At 37.2% G+C, this 20960-nt stretch overlaps 1 long non-coding RNA gene across 1 annotated transcript in view; it reads left to right on the top strand.

Annotated features, from left to right (window-relative positions):
* Window positions 1-20370, top strand: part of LOC107872601 — a 40335-nt gene extending 19965 nt beyond the window's left edge. The window contains exons 3-4 of the long non-coding RNA XR_007047963.1: window positions 5042-5119; window positions 20007-20370. This is a non-coding gene — a long non-coding RNA (uncharacterized LOC107872601). The remainder of the gene's footprint in view (window positions 1-5041; window positions 5120-20006) is intronic.
* Window positions 20371-20960: the final 590 nt, after the last annotated feature.

Below are 20960 nucleotides of genomic sequence, written 5' to 3'. Positions count from 1 at the left end.
AGAAGGTGTAAAAGTGATTCTTCATTGGTTGTTCCTTTTGAATGATTCGGTATCTCAAAATCTCTGTCTTATGAAGAGATCTCGGTTGAGATCTAGGATTGGCAGGTTTATCGATTGCGTACCAAGTATGTATCTTTGGTTAAGGTTCTATGGAGAAACCACAAGGTTAAATAAGCTACTTGGGAAATGGAAGAGGACATGAAGTTCAAGTATCTGCATTTGTTCTTTGCTCCTGAAATTTGTGCGGAAGGTATGTGTTCTTTATCATACTTTTATTTTCAAACTTTGTTAACGAAAAGATTGACTTCCTTGCATATTTGTTTTCTAACTTAGTTAAAGGTTAGAGTCGTGGAGTTGGGTTATAAATCATACTTGTACTGCCTTGTTCTATCATTCGGGGATAAAAGATCCAAGTGGGGGAGAATTAAAACATCCTTGATTTTGATCCTTAGAAATTTCTTGGGTTTTGGCTTATGGACATCATATGACTAGGGGTACTAGTCATATGATAGGGTAGGTTGGTGGGTCTTTGTCGTATGTTAACCCGTGTAGGTTGGTTGGTTTCTTTCCAAGGTACGAATGGATCATACTAGTTGTATATTAGGGTACTAGTGGTATGATGCCAATCTTATGTTGCTTAATGTTTAACCTTAAGGAGTCTATTCTGCCTAAGGTACGGATTAAGGGTAATAGTTGTATGGTTGGGTACGGATTCGACTTGGTGGTTGTATATCGGATATGTAGGGTCCAAGGAGTGGCTTAGAGTACGAGATAAGGGTACCACTTGTAACCTATAGTATGGTTTGGGGAGGAGGTCGTACCCTACTGCAGGAGTTTTATATAGTTAAAGTTGGGGGTAATCTGGGCATTTTCCTTCTTTACATCTTAAGGCCTTACAACTTATAACACTTTTGGGACATCATATACCCTATTCTCTCAAGTCTCTTGGGTCAATAAAGGCTAGGCTTTCTTTAATAAGGTCAATTTGGGGCTTACAAGGGTGGTTTCTCTCCATCATCTTCATAATCTAAGGTCTTAGAGGTCATGGTTATGGTATAATTGAATAACCTTGTGGGGTTCATGGGACTCCCCCGAGCAAACTTAATAATGATCATCTTGTGGGGTACATGGGAATCCCTCAAACAACTTAATAATGTAATCTATGGGTACATGGGAATCCCTTCTTTAAAAAGGATGTCTAAGGACATTGCTTACAAGCTATGGTCGGTATGACAATACTACTACTTATACCCTTGGATAATAATAAATGGAATTGGTGGTTTGGTTGTGGTCTAATGGTTTTAATTGGGCAATAATGGCAGGGTGTGATAGCTAACTATGAAGGTGTGAGTCTAATGGACGGATACAGGAAACTCATGTTTTCTGACATGAGGATTGGTCATGCCGACCACATATATAATACTTATGGGGTACACGGGAATCCCTTAAGTTACAGTATATATGTATCATGGAGAAGGGTATACGAGAATCTCCTACTCCTATGGTATCTTTAGCTCATGCAGTTGCTCACATCGGGGCCTATTCAGGGAGTAACACTGGAACCATGTAGCCTGTGGGTGGTTCTAGGATTGTTAAGCTACCCATATCTAAGTTAATGGTTTTAAGCATGCTAAACCCAGTTCCTTTCTCAGCATATATATATATATGTTTGTATGTATAGTTGTGTATGTATATGGTTGTTTTCTTGATTTTAAAGGTTGGCATTATTTTATCCTTATCCTAAGTGCATGCTAGCGTTCACCCGCTAACCCTTCTTCGGGAGTTGTATCCCTATGCGATATATAAATCGACCATTCTACTTTTCCTACTTAGTGATTAGACTTGAGATTAGTTTTTGTTGGTTTGAAGTGCTGAGCTTCCATATTTAAGAAGGCTCTATTTCATGTCATATATGTCCTTACATTCTTTGGTAATTTTATAGACTATGGTTTTGGCTATGGTTGGGGGCATGTCCCGGCCAAATTTTGTTTTACATTTGGTTAGAGGCTTTGTAGGACTTCTATGGATTGGTATGGGTGGTGTCAATGGTGGTGTCAATAGAGGTGTCAATCTTGGCATTAGTATTAGTATTGGGACTGATACTATATTACTTTATTTGATTTATGATTTTTCTATTTTATTTTGGATTATATATAAACACATTGGATTACTATTTTGCTTTGGTTGGTTATTGGATAGATTGACTTGGTTAGGTTGGTTTAGGAAATAGCCTTATCCCAAAATCAGTATATCTACAAACATGCTATCTGGTTATATGTTCAGAATTTATCTGATTTAGTATATGTGTTTGGAGGTTAGGTTGGGTATCAGGGATGGTCCCTAATCCTGGTTGGACTTGGGATGCCCTTTACGACTAGGCTCTGGTTTGGGTTATGTCAGGTGACCCTTAGCACCATTTTCCACCCGCAAAAGGATGGAAAAACAGAAATGACAATCAGATTTTTGGAAGATATGCTTCGGGCTTAAGTTTTTTATTTCGGTGGTAGTTGCGGTTACCACTTGCCTCTCATAGAATTTTCCTACAACAACAGTTATAACTCTAGTAATGGCATGCCTTCGTTTGAGGTCTTATGTAGTAAGAGGTGTAGATCTCCTATTGGGTGGTTTTAGGTTGATAAAAATAAGTTATTTGTTTTGGATCTGGTTCACCAAGCCATGGAGAAGGTGAAGTGATTTGGGATAGACTTAAGGATGCCCAAAGTTCCCAAAAGTGCTATGAGGATGTAAGGCGAAGGAAGTTGGAGCTCAGTGTTGGAGATTGGGTATTTTTTAAGGTGTCCCCCATGAAGGGAGTGATGCGGTTTGGTTAGAAGCGGAAGCTCAGTCCTCGTTATGTTGGTCCATACTTGGTTTTAAAGAGGGTTGGTATCACTTATGAATTAGAGTTGCCTTCTTGTTTGAGCTCTATTCATCCGGTGAGGAAGTGCGTCGGTGATCCTTCGATGGTTGTTCCCTTGAAGGAGGTTGGTATTTTAGATTCCTTGTCCTACGAGTAGGTTCGATTGAGATTTTGGATCGATAAGTCCATCAATTACGGACAAAAGATGTGGCTTCGGTAGAGGTTCTTTGAGGAACCAAAAGGTTGAGAAAGCTACTTGGGAAGCCGAAGAGGTCATGAATTCCAAGTATCCATTCTTGTTTCCCATTTTGGATAATCGTGCTTTAGGTATGTGTATTCCTTAATATCTTTATTTTTTTACTTTCTAAAAAGAAATGGTGATTTCCTTGGCATTTTTTTCCTGTCTTTGTTAAACGTAAGAGTAGTGGTATGTAGATTAAAACCGTGATAATAAATGCCTTGTCCTATCATTCGAGGATAAATGATCCTATAGGGGAAGTACGTAACGCCCCGAGTTTTCGGTCTTTGAAAATTTCAAAAAATTTATCCTCACTTTCCTGACTACGACTCACCTGACGAGTCATAATGTGTCTTTATGAGTCATAAGACCCAGTCATAATGAGCCTAGAAAGAATTGCCTAAGTCACTTCCTTGATAATGACTATACTTAACGAGTCGTATATACTCCTAACAGGTCGTAAGGAGGGTATTTCATAGTGTATCTAATGTAGTGCCCCTATTGAAACTATTGAGACCACGACCTAACCCTATGAGTCATAGTGTCTCATTACGAGACGTAGGATGCTAGTCATAAGGTTCACAATAAAGAGCCCAAGGGGGTTCTAGTTTGGCTACCACTGGATGGTCCAAGTCATAGGGTTAACCTATGAGTCGTAAGTCACCCATAATGATCAACAAGTTATTTTTCCAACTTTTAATGAGGGTATTTTAGATATTTCCCTCCTATACCACTAACAACCCATGACTTATAATCTTATTTGGGACCCTATTCTCAATCATAACTCAACATAATTACACTCTCAAGCTCTTTCAAATTCTCTCAAGCAACCATACTTAGGGTTTTCAAGAAGTAGGTCATCCAAGGGTTGAAGGGTTGAATTCCTTTCATGAAACTTATTATTTTAGGCTTGTTACTCTTTCTTCATTGTTTATTTTGTTAAAAACATATGTTTTAAAGTATTGTTCATGAGATATTTTTGTTGGTTTGAAAACAAGGGTTGAGGGTTTTGGATGTTTATGTATTGAACAATGTTTCTCATGGTTTACATGTGATTAATCATTCTTTAAATATGGGTTTGAACTTGTGGGTGCATGGGTGTGGTGAATGAACTAGGGAATTGTGATTTTCCCAAAATTGTGACTTTTGAAGTGGTTATGACCCCAACCCCATATTGTGAAATTGGTTTCAAATTATGAGAAATGTGAGAATTTGTAAAATTGAACCAAGGGGGTTGTGAATTCCCCCAAGTAATGTAATTGTTTTAGCATGTTGTTGGAATATTGCAAGTGTAGTTGGTATGACGATACCAACAATATATGCCTTAATGTTAAATATGGTTCAATGAATGAGAATATGTGATGAAAGTTTTTAATTGATCTTTAATGGGGGTTGTGTAGCTGAGTCATGAAAGTGGAGGTCTAATTGACCAATATTAGAAACCACATTTGCCGATGTGGGGGTCAAAGTGACCTGAGAGGTTCAATCCCCCTCATTATTATTACATGATTAGGTTAGTTCGAGTCCTCCGCACATCAAACATGATCGGGTGCTTAAGTCACCTTAGTATATGATTGAGAGGTTCTAGTCCTCCACGCATATTTATTAGATTATTCTTCGGTTCATGCAGCTACATATACTGGGGCTCGACTAGGGGTGAGAGATGGGTACCATATAACCCATGGATACATGTTACGTCGCTTGACCTATACAATCTAGGCTAAAGCTTTAAGTGCATGTTCCCTATCCCGACATGTGATATATCTGTATGTATATGCATTTGATTATGTGCATTGGTTTTGGATGATTTTGAACTGTTGACCCTGACATTATGTTATCCTTATCCCTGAGTTACATGCTAGTATTCACCCCACTATCTATCCTCGTACACTGTATCCCCATGCGATGCAGGCACTATAGCTTTTTTTACTTTTTCTACGCAGAGTTAGGTTGATCGGTTTCGTTCGTTGGTTTGTGCTGTTGTGGTGAAGTGGTGAGCTTTCATTCCCCAAAAGGCTTAGGTATTTCACCAGCTTTTATTCTTAGATTTAAGTTTATAGTTACTTTTATTATCATTAACATTATCATTTTCATTCACATTGTCATCTGTCAGAATCGGAGACATGTCTCGACCAAGACTGGCTTTGGTCCATTTTTTAGAATGCTTTATTTGGATTATTGTGGATATTGGGTTATGTTGGTCATTTGTTTGGTCATCAGTTATAGACATGTTTTGCCTTTATTTAAGCTTGTTCCATGTAATCTTGTTATATGTTTATAATTTATACGATATTAGGAGGTGTTGTGGTTGGTTTGGTTAGGTATAGGGGGTGATCTCCGGTCCATGTGGAACTTGAGATACTCATCATGGTCAGGCCCTGGTTCGGGTCGTGACACTATAACAGTTAGTAATTATGATATTTGCTGAATTGGTAATTCATAGTGGTTAGTGGTTTCTTTACTTTGCTTATTTCATTAATTTTAGTTCTTAATTTTTGTTTGATTATCTAAGTTTAATTTAATTTTAGGGGTAAATTTTTGCCCTTAAGGTGAGTTTGATAAATCGTCATAGTTATGTGCCTTCCTCTATGATGGATGAATGACGACTATCTTAAGGGGAATTAGTCTTAGGAAATAAATAAATGAGAAGAACCTAACCTCAACTCTAGGGCAAGGTACTTTGTGTTGGGCCATAAGGCTACATGACATGAGGCATTCTTCTTTTAGAAAGAAGCATGTCAAACTTAAAAGTGGGATGATAGTTTTAGACACTAAATGTCAATTGGGTAACTCTCAGTTTGTTGGCTTAATTCTGAATTTTTTCAATTACTAGGTCGAGAGTCTATTGGGATCCTACTTTAATCTAGCATGCACCAAGTGTGAGTGATATTATCTAGTTACCACATGCAGAGTGATGTCTAGAACTTGCTCGATGTGTTTACAAAGAGAAATAAAGGATGTTACATTTAGGAGATGATGTAGACATTTAGTTGATAGCCGTGTTTTAGACCTCTTTTACTTACCCTTACGATTATTCCTAGTCAGCCCAGTTGAGCCTATAACCTATTTTATTTGGTAGCCTCATATGTTTCCTATACCCCTTCTTTGTTTGACCTTAATTTGATCCAAATCTCCCAGGCGCTTTAGCGAAAAATTAGTTGAGTAAGAAGTTGAAAAACAAGTAGGAAAAGGCGATAGTGAAGCCCCAAATATAGCTATTGGTGTAAGAATTGAGGTACAATGGGGCCGGGAGTTAGATGATGAAAAGAATAAAGAATATTCAATAAAACATGAATAATGTGTTGAGTAAGTAGATTCCCTTCCACAGTATTTATGAATCAGCTTAATGAGATGGGGCCAAAATAAAAGAAATAGGGAAGATATATGAGGTGAAGAATTAGTTGTTAATTGAGTGTTTTTAGTGTTCTTGTGATGTATTAAAGTGCTTAGGGAGATTAGACACTATTTCTACCTAAATAGTTCCTACCCGTCTCTTAGTCTACATTACAACCTTTGAAGACCGATTTGATTTTTAATACTAACATTCGACTATTAGCGGAGTAGTACACTAAGGGCAAGCCTATGGTTCATCATGTATCATGCGTGAATTCCTTGTGAGAGTGAGCGAAATTCGTTCTCTATGTACCCATGCTTATTATACATTGCAAAATTGTGAGTGAATCGGTAATCATCTTGTTGTGAGGGTACATGTGGAGGACAGTTGGGTGACCTGTAAGAATGCTTGATTGAATAATGTGCATAAGTTTTCCAGCATGCTAGAGTCCACTTGTGAGGTTGGGAGCTTGAAAATTGTAATCCTGTGTTTTCATATGCTATATGAAGTGTTTGAGGTGAAAGTTAATGAGTCATGTGTAGCCTATGTGTTCTCAACAAAAGTGTCTTGTTCAGATTGTAGTATGAAGCCTAGTTGTGTTAAAATGATTGCCTGGGATTGCTCGAGGACGAACAAGATTCTAAGTGTGGGGTGGTGATCTTAGACGTATTTAAACATTCAAGTGCCAACATTTAACCATATTTATACTTGTCTGATGAGCTAAAACTTGTTAATTGTGTTATGTATGAGCTAAAATCGTTATGGTGAGCTAATGGACATGATTAGTATTGTAGGACTTGATCGTGATGAAATCGTACGTGTGTTGATACATTAACATGGAGATATTTGATCATGGAAGCATTTGGACATGCATGTTGACCATAAAGACACGGGAAAAAGGTTCGAAAAGCATGGAACAAAATATGGAAGCAGAAATATACAAGAGCTGGAAAAGGGAGAAAATGATAAAGCTCCGTGCCACGGACCTTAGCCTCCACTTTAGGCTCAGTGGCACATTGGTGAATTAAAATCAAGTGGTAAATTCCAGTGGAGGAACGAGATAGCTCCGTGCCACGGACCTTAGTGTCTGTTATAGACTTCTTGGCACGGAGGTTGGTAAACTTCGGATGACAATTTCCAGTGAATGTTTACGATAGCCCTATTCCATGGACCTTAGTATCTGCGATGAGCTCCATGGAACAAAGCTGAGTAATTTTGTAACGCCCCGCAACTGGGTACCGGAACATCACACCTGAAATTATTAGGACCATAGCTTTCAAAACACTCATACTTTCAAAACTTTGTAACTTTAAGACAAACTCTTTGAAACTTGGAAGACATTAGAACTTAGAGAACTTTAGGAACTTAGGGAGTTTCTCTTAACCGACATAAACCATGTGAGCTACATGGAGTCCAACGACTTACCCACATTGGGGAGAGCTGTTCTATCCCTGCCATCGGATAAAACCTTAACTTTAGTGATCACTATCTTAACCCACTTAGGGTATATCAAGAACCTACGGGAGCACGTAGTTCTGGGGCATGAGACCTCAGATTCAAGCCCAACTCGGTGCTAAGTACTACTCCCTTACTTAGCTTAGAACTTTAGAAAATCCACCTTAAAACAATTCAACAATATATATATATATATATATATATATATATAATGGGAGCCAAAATGCATCCCCTTTACTTCAAACTCAAGAATGTGGATTTCTATCTTATCTTACATTCAAAACTCACTTCTTGATATTCTTTAAAAATTGTTAACATCTGATTCTGAAACTCATGCTCTAACCATAAGGTTTAATTCACAACATAGGACTTGAAATTCTCAAACATGATATAGACGTTGAATTATGCAACTTAAACCATAAATTGACAATTTAAAATATTAATATGCATAATAATATTACAACACAAACCTTGGGTAAGACATAGTTTCATAAAACTCACAATATAATAACATGATAGGAATTCTCCATGAATTTATGAAATACTTTACGAAAATATGAAACTTTTGGGCACAAGAACAAAAGGGTGTTCTTGTTGAAAACCACATACCTTAAACTTGGAGCTTTTGGATGACTTCAAAAATTTTGGAAGGTTATTCACAAACTATTGGGTGTCCCTCGTATCCATCTTAACGGGGAATTCAAATATGCAAGAATTATTGAATTCTCATGGTTGAATCTCTAGATAATTGGGTTTTTATGTTGAAACCTTAACCTTGTGGTTGAAGGTGTGTAGAGAATTTTGAGATACTTAACTAAAGAGAAAATAGAAGAAAATACGTTCTTTGAGAGTTATAAGTCGAGGAAAGTGCAGGAAAAGGACCAAAATACCCTTACAAAAACATCATTAAATTGCTGAAAGAAATAGCTGATGACATTCGTGACAAGTCGTTACGAAATGTCGTCACAAAAGGGTGGATTTTATGATTTTTGTCTTAAGGTTGACAACATTTTGTGACAAGCTGTCAAACTTGTGACAAGTCATCACAAAATGTTGGATTTTGTGATTTTTGGCTTAAGGTTGACGACATTTTGTGACAAACCGTCAAACTTGTGATAAGTCATCACAAAATGTTGGATTTTGTGACTTTCTTCTTATGGTGATGATATTTTGTGTCAAGCCATCAAGCTTGTGACAAGTCATCACAAAATGTCGTCACGAAATTTCTAGGCTGATACACTGGAGTAAAATGGGCATAACTCTTTGCTCCAATAATGGATTTTGGCAAAATTTGTATCGTTGGAAATATAATTCAATTATCTATATTTTGGTGGGTCATGAGCTCAGAAATTCATAATATAACGAGATATATGCTCGTTTGAAGTTGACCATACCAATATCCATCACAAGAATTCAATCAGCAAGGAATGTTTTGATTCGTCTAATAGCTAGGACACTTTTGAGGCCCTAATACTCATCAAGCTAGATCATGTAGCTACCAAATCACTAATATTTCTAATGAGCTTGAAACAGGGTTCTACTATTAGTTGAAATTCTTGGGGTATTACAATATCTCTCCCTTGAAAACATTCGTCCTGGAATATCACTAGTTAAGCTAGGAATGCAAAGAAACTGAGGATGCACAGTTGGAATAGTTCTCTGAATTGAATCTATGTCATTCTAAACTTTCAAGTATTTCTGAGAGTACACAAATTTGCAACAAAATAGCTATATAGCTGAATCTTTGGTTAGATAGAGGCTGAATTAAGAAAAAGTAATACCTTTGGCTTACTCTAAACTTGTGAAGAAAAGGTGTGGGTACTTGGATCGCATATCTGCTTCGGCTTCCCAAGTAGCACCCTCAACTGATTGGTTCCGCCTTAAAACCTTGACCAATGGAATTTCTTTGTTCCTTAGTCTACGGACTTGGTAATCTAGGATCTCAACTGGAACCTCATCAAACGAAAAGTTATTTTGAACATCTAAGCTATCTGAAGAATCAACAACGATAGAATCACCAATATGATTCCTAAGCATGGAAATATGGAAAATAGGATGAACAGTTGACAACTCTGCAGGTAGCTCAACTTCATAGGCTACGTTCCTAACACGACTGAGAATTCTGTAAGGGCCAACATAACGGGGACTAAGTTTCCCTTTCTTCCCAAATCTTTTCACCCTTTTCATGGGAGAAATTTTTAGATACACCAAATCATTAACTTCGAACTAAAGGTCTTTTCATCTCACATCTGCATATAAATTTTGATGACTTTGAGCTGTCTTTAACCTTTCTCTAAGCAACCTCACCTTCTCCATCACCTCAACTACTGCATCAGGTCTAACCAAAATAGCTTCATCCACTTCGAACCAACCTATGGGTGATCTACATCTCCTACTATATAATGCCTCAAATGGTGCCATCTTGATACTAGAATGGTAACTATTATTGTAAGCAAACTATATCAACGGAAAATGCTCATCCCAACTACCTTCGAAATCAAGGGCACATGCCCTCAACATGTCCTCTAAAGTTTGGATAGTTCTCTCAGCCTGACCATCTGTCTACGGATGAAAAGAAAAACTCATATGAACTTGGGTACCAAGACCCTTCTGAAACGCTCTCCAAAACTGAGAAGTGAATTGAGTACCCCTATCCGAAATGATAGACAAAGGCACTCCATAAAACTTGACCAACTCCCGAATATACAATCTAGTCCTCAGCTGTATAAGATGTGTGTACAGACAAGAAATGTACTGACTTAGTCAGCCTGTCGACAACAACCCAGATGGAATCATGGTGGCGTTGGGAAAGAGGTAAGCCAGCCATAAAATCCATATTTATCTCTTCCCACTTCCAAGTTGGAATACTAAACTCTTGCATCACACCACCAAGTCTTTGGTGCTCAACCTTAACCTGTTGACATATTGCACACTTTGCCACAAAATTAGCTATATCCTTCTTCATACCACACCGCCAATAGATTTCCCGCAAGTCACGGTATATCTTGGTAGTGCCGAGATGAATAGAATACCGCGCAACGTGTGATTCAGCCATAATTCTCTGCCTCAGATCACCAACATCAGGAACACATAATCTACCCTACAACCTCAACACCCCATCTTTCCCTTGAGAGAACACCTCTACCTTTTGGTCCTTGACTGACTTCTTCAGTCTGACCAAGATAGCATCTAAGTCTTGCTTCTCCTTCACTTTCAAAACCAAAGAGGATTCAGAACTACTCTGCACTAAAATATTTCCCTCAGTGGAATCAAGCAACTTAACACCCAGTCTAGCCAGACGATGCACATCACGATCTAACTCTTTCTTACCTTCCTCCACATGCAAAATACTACCCATAGACATCCTGCTAAGGGCATCTTCCATAACTTTGGCCTTGCTCGGATGATACAAAACGCTCATATCATAGTTTTTTTACAATTCTAACTACCTCCGCTGCCTAAGATTCAACACCTTCTGAGTCAACACATACTGCATGCTTTTGTAATCAGTAAAAACATCAACATGCACACCATAGAAATAATGTCTTCAGATTTTCAGAGCAAACACTACAACAGCCAACTCTAAGTAATTGGTTGGGTAATTCTTCTTATGAGGTTTCAACTTTCTAGAAGCATAGGCTATAACAGTACCCCTCTGCATCAACACACAACCCAAACCAACTCTCAAAGCATCACAGTATATAATAAAAACATCTACACCATCAGGTAAAGTCAACATAGGGGCGAAAGTAAGTCGAGTCTTCAACTCCTGAAAACTCTTCTCACAGGAATCCGACCATAGGAACTTAACTTTTTTTGGGTCAACCGAGTCATGGGAGATGCAATGGAAGAGAACCCTTCAACAAAATGAAGGTAATAGCCAGCTAGACCCAAGAAACTTCTAATATCAGATGGAGAGATAGGCCTAGGCTAATTTCTTACAGCCTCTGTCTTTTGGGGATCAACTCTAATACCTTTAGCTGAAATAATATGACCCAAAAATGCTACGGACCTTAACCAAAAGTCACATGTACTGAATTTAGCGAACAACTTATGATCTCTAAGAGTTTGCAAGACAATTCTAAGATGGTTTGCGTGATTACCCTCACTTCGGGAATACATAAGGATGTCATTGATAAACTCAATGATGAACATATCAAGATATGGCTTAAACATTCGATTCATTCAGACTATGAAAGCTTTTGGGGCGTTAGTTAGCTCGAAAGACATGACAAGAAACTCAAAATGACCATAGCGGGTTTGGAAGGTTGTCTTCGAGATATCACACCCCCTTACTTTAAGTTGGTGATAGCCGAATCTAAGATTTATCTTGGAGAAATAACTCACACCTTGTAACTGATCAAACAAATCATATATTCTCAGAAGAAGGTACTTCTTGACTGTGGCCTTATTAAGCTGACGATAGTTAATGTACATATGCAATGAACCATCTTTCTTTCGCACGAAAAGGACAGGTGCGCCCCAAGGAGATACACTGGGTCTTATAAAACCTTTGTCTAAGAGATCTTTGAGTTGTTCTTTTAACTCCTTAAGCTCTGCAGGTTCCATATGATATGGAGAAATGGAAATAGGCTGAGTGTCGGGAAGAAGATCAATCCTGAATTCTATCTCTCTCTCGGAAGGTACCCTTGGGAGATCTTCTGGAAGGACATCAGGAAACTCATTGACAATGTTGACTGAATGGATACTTGGGGTTTCAGACTTAGTGTCCTTAACTCTAACCAAGTGATAAAAGAAACCCTTAGATATAAGCTTCCTGGCCTTAAGATAAGAAATCAAATGACTCTTGGGAGGTACTGAACTCCCTGACCACTCAAAAACTGGTTTATCAGGAAACTAAAATTTGACTACACAAGTACGACAATCTATAGACGAATAGTAGGAGTAAATCCATTCCATACCCAGGATAACATCAAAATCAACCATCTCTAACTCTATCAAATTAGCAAGTGTGACTCTATGAAGGACTTTAATAGGACAATTCTTGTATACTTTCTTAGCAACAGCAGACTCCCCTACTGGGGTAGAAACTAGAATAGGCTCAGAAATACTTTCAAGACTCTTCTTAAACTTCACAGCAATAAGTGGGGTCACATAAGAAAAACTTAACCCGGGGTCCAATAAAACATATATATCAAAATGAAATACACGGAGCATACCAGTAACAACATCGGGAGAGTCCTCCTGCTCATGATAGAAAAGTAGGGTATAGAACCTATTTTGGTGCTGACTGCCAGCAATACTAGAAGAAGCGCCCTGAGGAAGAGCTGGATGGGCTGCGGAAGCAGATGCACTAGTGGCCTGGGTCTGGAGCCGGGTATCTCTGCTTCCCTGCCAGGCATATAGGAACTTTCTAAGCCTGTGGCCTATCTTGCCACACCTAAAAAAACCACGTTGTTTAGCCAAACACTCACCTGGATGGGTCCTACTATATTTGGCACAAGGAGGGAAGTTGGGTACTACTCACACTCTGCTGAGGCCTGGACATAGAAGACCTGTTTCCCTGTTCTAGCCTACCTCTAGGCACTGGGGCACTAGCAGATGAGGGTGCTGGCATAGAAGAACAACTTTGGAACTGAGGACAGGTCCCTCCCTTGGATCTACCGTACTCGTTTGTTTAGACCTGGCTCTCTTGTTGCCTCTCGTTCTATCTCTTTCCCTTATCTTATCCTCCTCTATTTACTGTGCATAGATCATCAGCCTAGACAAATCCATCTCTTTGTTCAACACAGCAGTTCGGCATTCTTTTAGTACTAAGCCTGACACACCTATGACAAATTTTCTCATACCAGTTTGGGCATCAGAGATCAAGTCAGGCACATATTTTTCTAGCTGATTGAACTTTAAGCAGTACTCCTTAATAGTCATGGAGACCTGTATCAAGTTTATAAACTCTTCAATCTTTGCCTCTCTTACCTCCAAATGAAAGAACCTATCAAAGAATGCATCTTAGAACATCTTCCAGGTAATGGGAGCATCATCCTCCCCTCTACCCTTCCTCCAAGAAACCACCCAGTCATACGCAATGTCCTTCAACCTGTGAGATGCTAACTCCACATACTCTTCTTCAGACACACATATTACCTGTGTGATCTTCCTTATCTACTCAAGATATAATTGCGAGTCTTTCCCTACTTTTGACCCATAAAAATCTGGCTGACTCATTTGCATAAAGTCAGGAATTCTGGCAGTAGCTAAGTCACCTCCCTACTGTTGAGGAGTTGTTTCCTTATTATCCTGGACAGTGATAGCTTGGGCTAGTGCCTGGAAGGCTGCCCTGAATTCGATGTGGAACACATTTTCATTCAGAGGATCAGTGGGCTGAGGTTGCTGATCGTTGGTATTTCTTTGAGCTCGGTGGGGAGGCATATTCTGAAATAAGAGAGAACAAATTAATAGCTCAGAGATACAACTTGAGCATGATAGACTTGAGAGGAAGAAATAACTTGTTCCTAAAATGTTTCGTAGCCTCTTGCTCATAGATGTGGAGAGCTATACACCGATGATCAAGACTCTACTTAACGTGGCTTGTCAGACTCCCTAGGACTCTCTAAACCTTAGGCTCTGATACCAACTTTGTAACACTCCACAACCGGGTCCCAGAACGTCACATGGTGCTTAAGGCTACAAGTAGCCCCAAGCTAACCCTTTGAGCCTTCTACTTCATATATTAGCTTACTTAAATATAAAAAGCATGAACTCAACATTGTGACATCATAAAATTAGAAATATGAATGAAATACTTGGTCTAAAAAACTACAACTCAAAGAAAATATCGAAGTGCTGATAATTTGATGACTAGTTTGACAAACCACTACTACTCCAAACTAGAGAGCCATTAGGACGGGTCCCCAACTAACTCATACTCAACTAAAAAGAATTAAACAGCTACTACATAAAACTGAAAGTCTGAGAATAACCGGTCCCTAAAACTTGAAGACTCACCACGGCTGATATGTAGATAGAAATGCTCGAAAGGATCACTAGTGAGGCTAAGACTGAGCACCTAAACCTACATTACGAGAATATATAGCACACAAATAAAATATGTTGGTCAGTACTTTGGGAGTGTACTGATCATATGGGGGAGTGTGCAATTAAAATACTCAATATCATAAGCTTTTATAGAAAACCTGCATGGTGTAAAACATACTCACATAGCTTGAAATAAATATATGCCACAAGACTCATAAATCATCATGCTTTTACTTAAAACCTCAAATTACCATGAAACCTAAAATTATTAGGACCATAGCTTTCAAAATACTTATACTTTCAAAACTTTGTAACTTTAAGTCTAAAACTCTTTGAAACTTGGAAGACTTTAGAACTTAGAGAACTTTAGGAACTTAGGGAGTTTCTCTTAACTGACATATCTTACCCACGTTGGGGAGTGCTGTTCTACCTTTGCCATCAGACAAAACCTTAACTTTGGTGATGACTATCTTAACCCATTTGGGGTATATCAAGAACCTACGGGGGCACATAGTTCTGGGGCATGAGACCTCAGAGTCAAGCCCAACTCAATGCTAAATACTACTCCTTTACTTAGCTCAGAACTTTAGAAAATCCACCTTACAACAATTCAACAATATATATATATATATATATAATGGGAGCCAAAATGCATCCCCTTTACTTCAAACTCAAGAATGTGGATTTATATCTTAACTTACAATCAAAACTCACTTCTTGATATTCTTTAAAAATCTCTAACATCTCATTCTCAAACTCATGCTTTAACCATAAGGTTCAATTCACAACAATAGGACTTGAAATTTTCAAAACATGATATAGACGTTGAATTATGCAACTTAAACCATAAATTGAAAATTTAAAATATTAATATGCATAATAATATTACAACTCAAAGCTTGGGTAAGACATAGTTTCATAAAACTCACAATATAATAACAAGATAGGTATTCTACATGAATTTACGAAACACTTTATGAAAATATATAACTTTTGGGCACAAGAACAAAAGGATGTTCTTGTTGAAAACCACATACCTTAAACTTGGAGCTTTTGGATGACTTCAAAAATTTTGGAACGTTATTCATGAACTATTGGGTGTTCCTCGTAGCCCTCTTAACGGGGAATTCAAATATGCAAGAATCATTGAATTCTCATAGTTGAATCTCTAGATAATTGGGTTTTTATGTTGAAACCTTAACTTTGTGGTTGAAGGTGTGCGGAGAATTTGGAGATGTTTAAGTAAAGAGAAAATAGAAGAAAATACATTCTCTGAGAGTTATAAGTTGTGGGAAGTGCAGGAAAAAGACAAAAATACCCTTGGAAAAATGTCATTAAATTACTGAAAAAATAGCTGACGACATTCGTGACAAGTCATCAGACTTGTGACAAGTTGTCACGAAATGTCGTCATAAAAGGGTGGTTTTATGAATTTTGGCTTAAGGTTGACGACATTTTATGACAAGCCATCAAACTTGTGATAAGTCGTCACAAAATGTCATCACAAAATGTTGGATTTTGTGATTTTCGGCTTAAGGCTGACGACATTTTGTGACAAGCCGTCAAACTTGTGACAAGTCGTCACAAAATGTTGTTACAAAATATTGGATTTTGTGACTTTCTGCTTATGGTGACGACATTTTGTGTCAAGCCATCAGGCTTGTGACAAGTTGTCACAAAATGTCGTCACGAAATTTCCAGGCTAATACGCTGGAGTAAAATGGGCATAACTCTTTGCTCCGATAATGGATTTTGATGAAATTGGTATTGTTGGAAAGATAATTCAATTATCTATATTTTGGTGGGTCATGAGCTCAGAAATTTATTATATAACGAGAGATATGCTTATTTGAATTTGACCATACTAATATCCATCTCAAGAATTCAATCGGCAAGGAATGTTTTGATTCGTCTAATAGCTAGGACACTTTTGAGGCCCTAATACTCATCAAGCTAGTTCATGTAGCTACCAAATCACTAACTTTATTTCTAATGAGCTTGAAACAGGGTTCTACTAGTAGTTGACATTCTTGGGGTATTACAAATTTTCATGTTATTCTTCCCAAGTATAAAAGGGATACTTTAGCATAATTGTAAACATCTTGGCATACGACTAGCAAAGGCCAAAACAATCACCGGGCCTTTATTAGGGTTCCTCCATTTTTCATCTTTGAACATTGACTTTGGTATGATTAATTTTATTTCATTAATGTTAATTTCAAACATAAGTGGCTAAACACCTTTGTTTTGGGGTTAAGGCTGATAACAAGGCATATTGTGATATTTTTAGAGTCGTTAACATTGATTTATCATATGGATTGTTCGTATTCTCTTATTTTTACTATTTTAATTAATGGACATCATTAGAATACCTCTATAATCTTTTTGTGAACCTGAAAGGAGAATTATTGGGATAGATCAAAGAAGGACAGATTCGGGTTTTATTTCTTTCTTAAGGGCATTTTGGTCTTTCACCACTCTTTTAAACCTTTATAAATACCTCATTCAGCTGAGAACTTGTATTATTTTCCTCTTATTTCTCTTATATGTATATATATATATATATATATATATATATATATATCAAGTTAAGGTTAGGGTTAGGGTTTTGAATTGGGGGAAATTAATTGGAGGCTTTGATTCAAAAATTTCTTCCGTCAATCTCTTCTGGCCATGAAATCTAAGGTATGTAAGTGTTTATCTATGGGCTCCTTTCGTCCATAGAGCCCACAAATCCTTTTTCAAAGGCTCAAGATACATGTGTGTATATATATATATGATTATACTTTCTAAAATTTCATTGTGTATGTGTGTAGTGTTCATATGATGGTTGAGATATATGTGTGGGATGATTATGTGTGTTGGTTGAAGTATATGTGTGTAGTATTTGTGTGATGGTTGGTGATTATGTTGTTGAAGTTGATGATATCCAAGAAGGGATCTTTGTATGTTTGTGGAAACTATGGTGGTGTGTGATGTATAAATATATGAAATGGGTGATTGAATACTTGTAATCCCGATTAATCCACCTATGCCTAAGAAGTGCATGTAAGGTGTTTGTGAAAATAACTAAGAGACTAGAGATTTTGTTTTTATAATATAATAGGTCCAAAATTAATTGATTATGAACATATGATGATTTAAATTGTTAAGCCTTGATTTGTACTATTATTCCATTATTTCCTTGTTATGACTTGATAATTATTATTGGGAATTATATATCCCCACTATTGATTGATATGTCAAATATTTTTTAAATGTGAGTTGGATTGTGAATTGAGAAATGTGGATGTTGAAGTTGAAGGATGATGGTGTTGTGGTACATGAAATTGAGCATTAAACCTATGCCATAAATGGTGCATGTAAGGTGATTTCTAAAATGCCTATGTGAAGAAGAATTAAGTATTTGACATGTTTGTTATCCAAATTATGATTTCATGCCATATCCATATGCTTAACTTATGTCTACCATATGTTTGACAAAATATTTAAGAGAATAGGAAACTATGCATTGTGGTTCATTAGGTCTTAAAAGATAAATTCATGCTTTGTTCCTATGGATAGTTGATTTCCTTGAATTTGTGGTGCGTTGTGGGTGTATGATGGAATGCCATGATGAATTGTTGAGGTAACTATGATGTTTGTGCGTAGTATTTGCTGTGGACCCAAAGCATGTTCCCCACGTGTTCGATTGGATACTTATATGAAGAAATAAGGCCATTTGATTTGCTAAGTGTGAAGTCCTCAATTATGTGTTGCGTATGATGGCCTATGGGTATGTTGTGTATGAGTTATCTATCTTGTGTTACTTTATGCCATTGTGTACTAGGGGTACATATGCCCGAAATAGTTTGTTGGTCTAGAGCCGAGGCAGTTTCACGGTAATCTCAATCGAGCGATGAACAATGAACTCCCGATTAGTTTTAAAACTTGGGGAAAAGTCTGTAATCTTGGAAATTATTCTTTATCGAATACTCGGGCCATGAAGCTCTGAAATCTTACATATCAATTCACTCCATTACAGACCTCTGTATATTTTGTGAGATAGTAAGCTTAACTTAAAAGTAAGTGGTATTTAGAAATACTCTGTCAGAGAACGAAATCAAGTGAACTCTATCATATTGATAAAGTATCATAATGTGAGAACAGATTCAATTCAGTTGAGTATAGTTAAGAACCGGTTAAGTGTCTTTCAGTTGGGAGTAGGATTCAGCACCGAGCAAGCTAAGGATGGGAACATTCCTGCGAGTAAAGGGTTTGATTCCTGGTAGCAATCCTTATGCTCTAAAACTACGCCGCCAGCATAGGTTGAGACATCTATCCTGCGAGTAGAGGGTTAGATGAGGTAGTTGTCCTGCGAGTAGAGGGTCCCACCATTCTCGTTTGAGGTCCTGATAGTAGAGGGTTCTATGCAGTTGTCTTTACCGGTGGTGCGGTATTGACACCCTTCCAGCTGGGGTACAGGTTGGATCCCACTTGTGGTAATTGGGGCATGTCGGTTAAATGATCACTCCCACAATTTCAGTAACAGTCTCAGAAAAGAACTCAGTTAATGTGCAGAAGTTAAGGCTGTCAGATACAGGCCTCCCAGTATTGTTATTATTATCATTGAGTAGAGATACTTCCTGCGAGATGAGGGTTGCTCTCAAACTTATTTACCCATTATCATTATCATTGAGCATAGAGACTTCCTGCTAGATGAGGGTTGATCTTAGATTCAGTTGTTCAATGTTCCAGAGTTGGTGAATTTGAATATCAAATATCAGTAATATCAATTATCCGATTTCTCAGTATGGATAAGTACAGATGTCAGGTCTAGTAGCTTAAGATACTCACTATCTTATTGTCAATACTATTATTTTTGGGTGCCAGTGTTCAAAATGTAACATTCGGTGTCATGATAATTTCAGTTGTAATTTATGCATCCATGGGTGTATTGTTGATCAGACATGTTTCAAAATTGGTAACTTCAGAGTTTCTATATATGTTTATTCCAGCGAATACATATTATTCAGATTGTTATGTTTATGCATAAGCCTTATATTTCACCTTACCCTATCCTTACATACTCAGTATATTCTTTGTACTGACGCATTCATGCTATGGTGTTTTCCCTACCATAGGTTCAGAAGAGCGAGATTCAGAGTATGTTTAGCTGTTAGATCTTGTAGCAGTGGGTGCAATAGTGAGTCATCATCATCCAAGGATATTCTATTTTAGTGTTTTGATGATTTTAGTATACGGAGTTAGTTGGGGAATTGTCCCTTTAACTCCACAGTTCAGACAGTGTAGAGGCTTTTCAGACAAATGTATTGATATTTAGTTTTCAGTACTGTATATTTAGATGTTTGAACCTTATGGCCAGATTTAGCCAGTTTCCGCATTTATCGTATTATATTATACAATGAACAGATACGGATATCAGTGAAGGGTTAGCTTGTGGTCCTTCGGGGTCATGAGCACCGTATGAAATTTCGGTTCATGGGAATCGGGGCGTTACATAAACATGCCTGCTTTAGCTGCTTCAACTGTAATTTTACTATATCGCTCCCTAATTAATTATTATAAGTCATTTATGTATTAAAAATTAATAATATTTAATAAAAATAAAATAGACATTTATGACATGTTTGTTTCAGTTGTTTCAACCATAGTTTTACTATATCACCCCTAATTAATTATTATATTCCTAATTAAATATTATAAGTCATTTACATATTAGAAAATTATTAATATTTAATTAGAAAAAATAAAAACTCATGACATGCCTGGTCCAGCTGCTTTCAACTGTGATTTTACTATATCACCCCTAATTAATTCTTATAAGTCATTTGTGTATTAAAAATTTAATTATATTTAATAAAAAATAAAATAGACATTTATGACATATCTGCTTTAGCTACTTCAACCATAATTTTACTATATTATCCATAATTAATTATTATATCCCTAATTAAAATTATAAGTCATTTACATATTAGAAAATTAATAATATTTAATTAGAAATAAAATAGACACTTATGACATGTCTGCTTCAGTTGCTTCAACCGTAATTTTACAGTATCATCCTTAATTAA

The sequence above is a fragment of the Capsicum annuum genome, chromosome 12 (genome assembly GCF_002878395.1).
Source record: "Capsicum annuum cultivar UCD-10X-F1 chromosome 12, UCD10Xv1.1, whole genome shotgun sequence".
Classification (NCBI taxonomy): domain Eukaryota; kingdom Viridiplantae; phylum Streptophyta; class Magnoliopsida; order Solanales; family Solanaceae; genus Capsicum; species Capsicum annuum.
The sequence above is the reverse complement of the archived record's forward strand: the minus strand, read 5'-3'. Positions and strand labels throughout refer to the sequence as shown.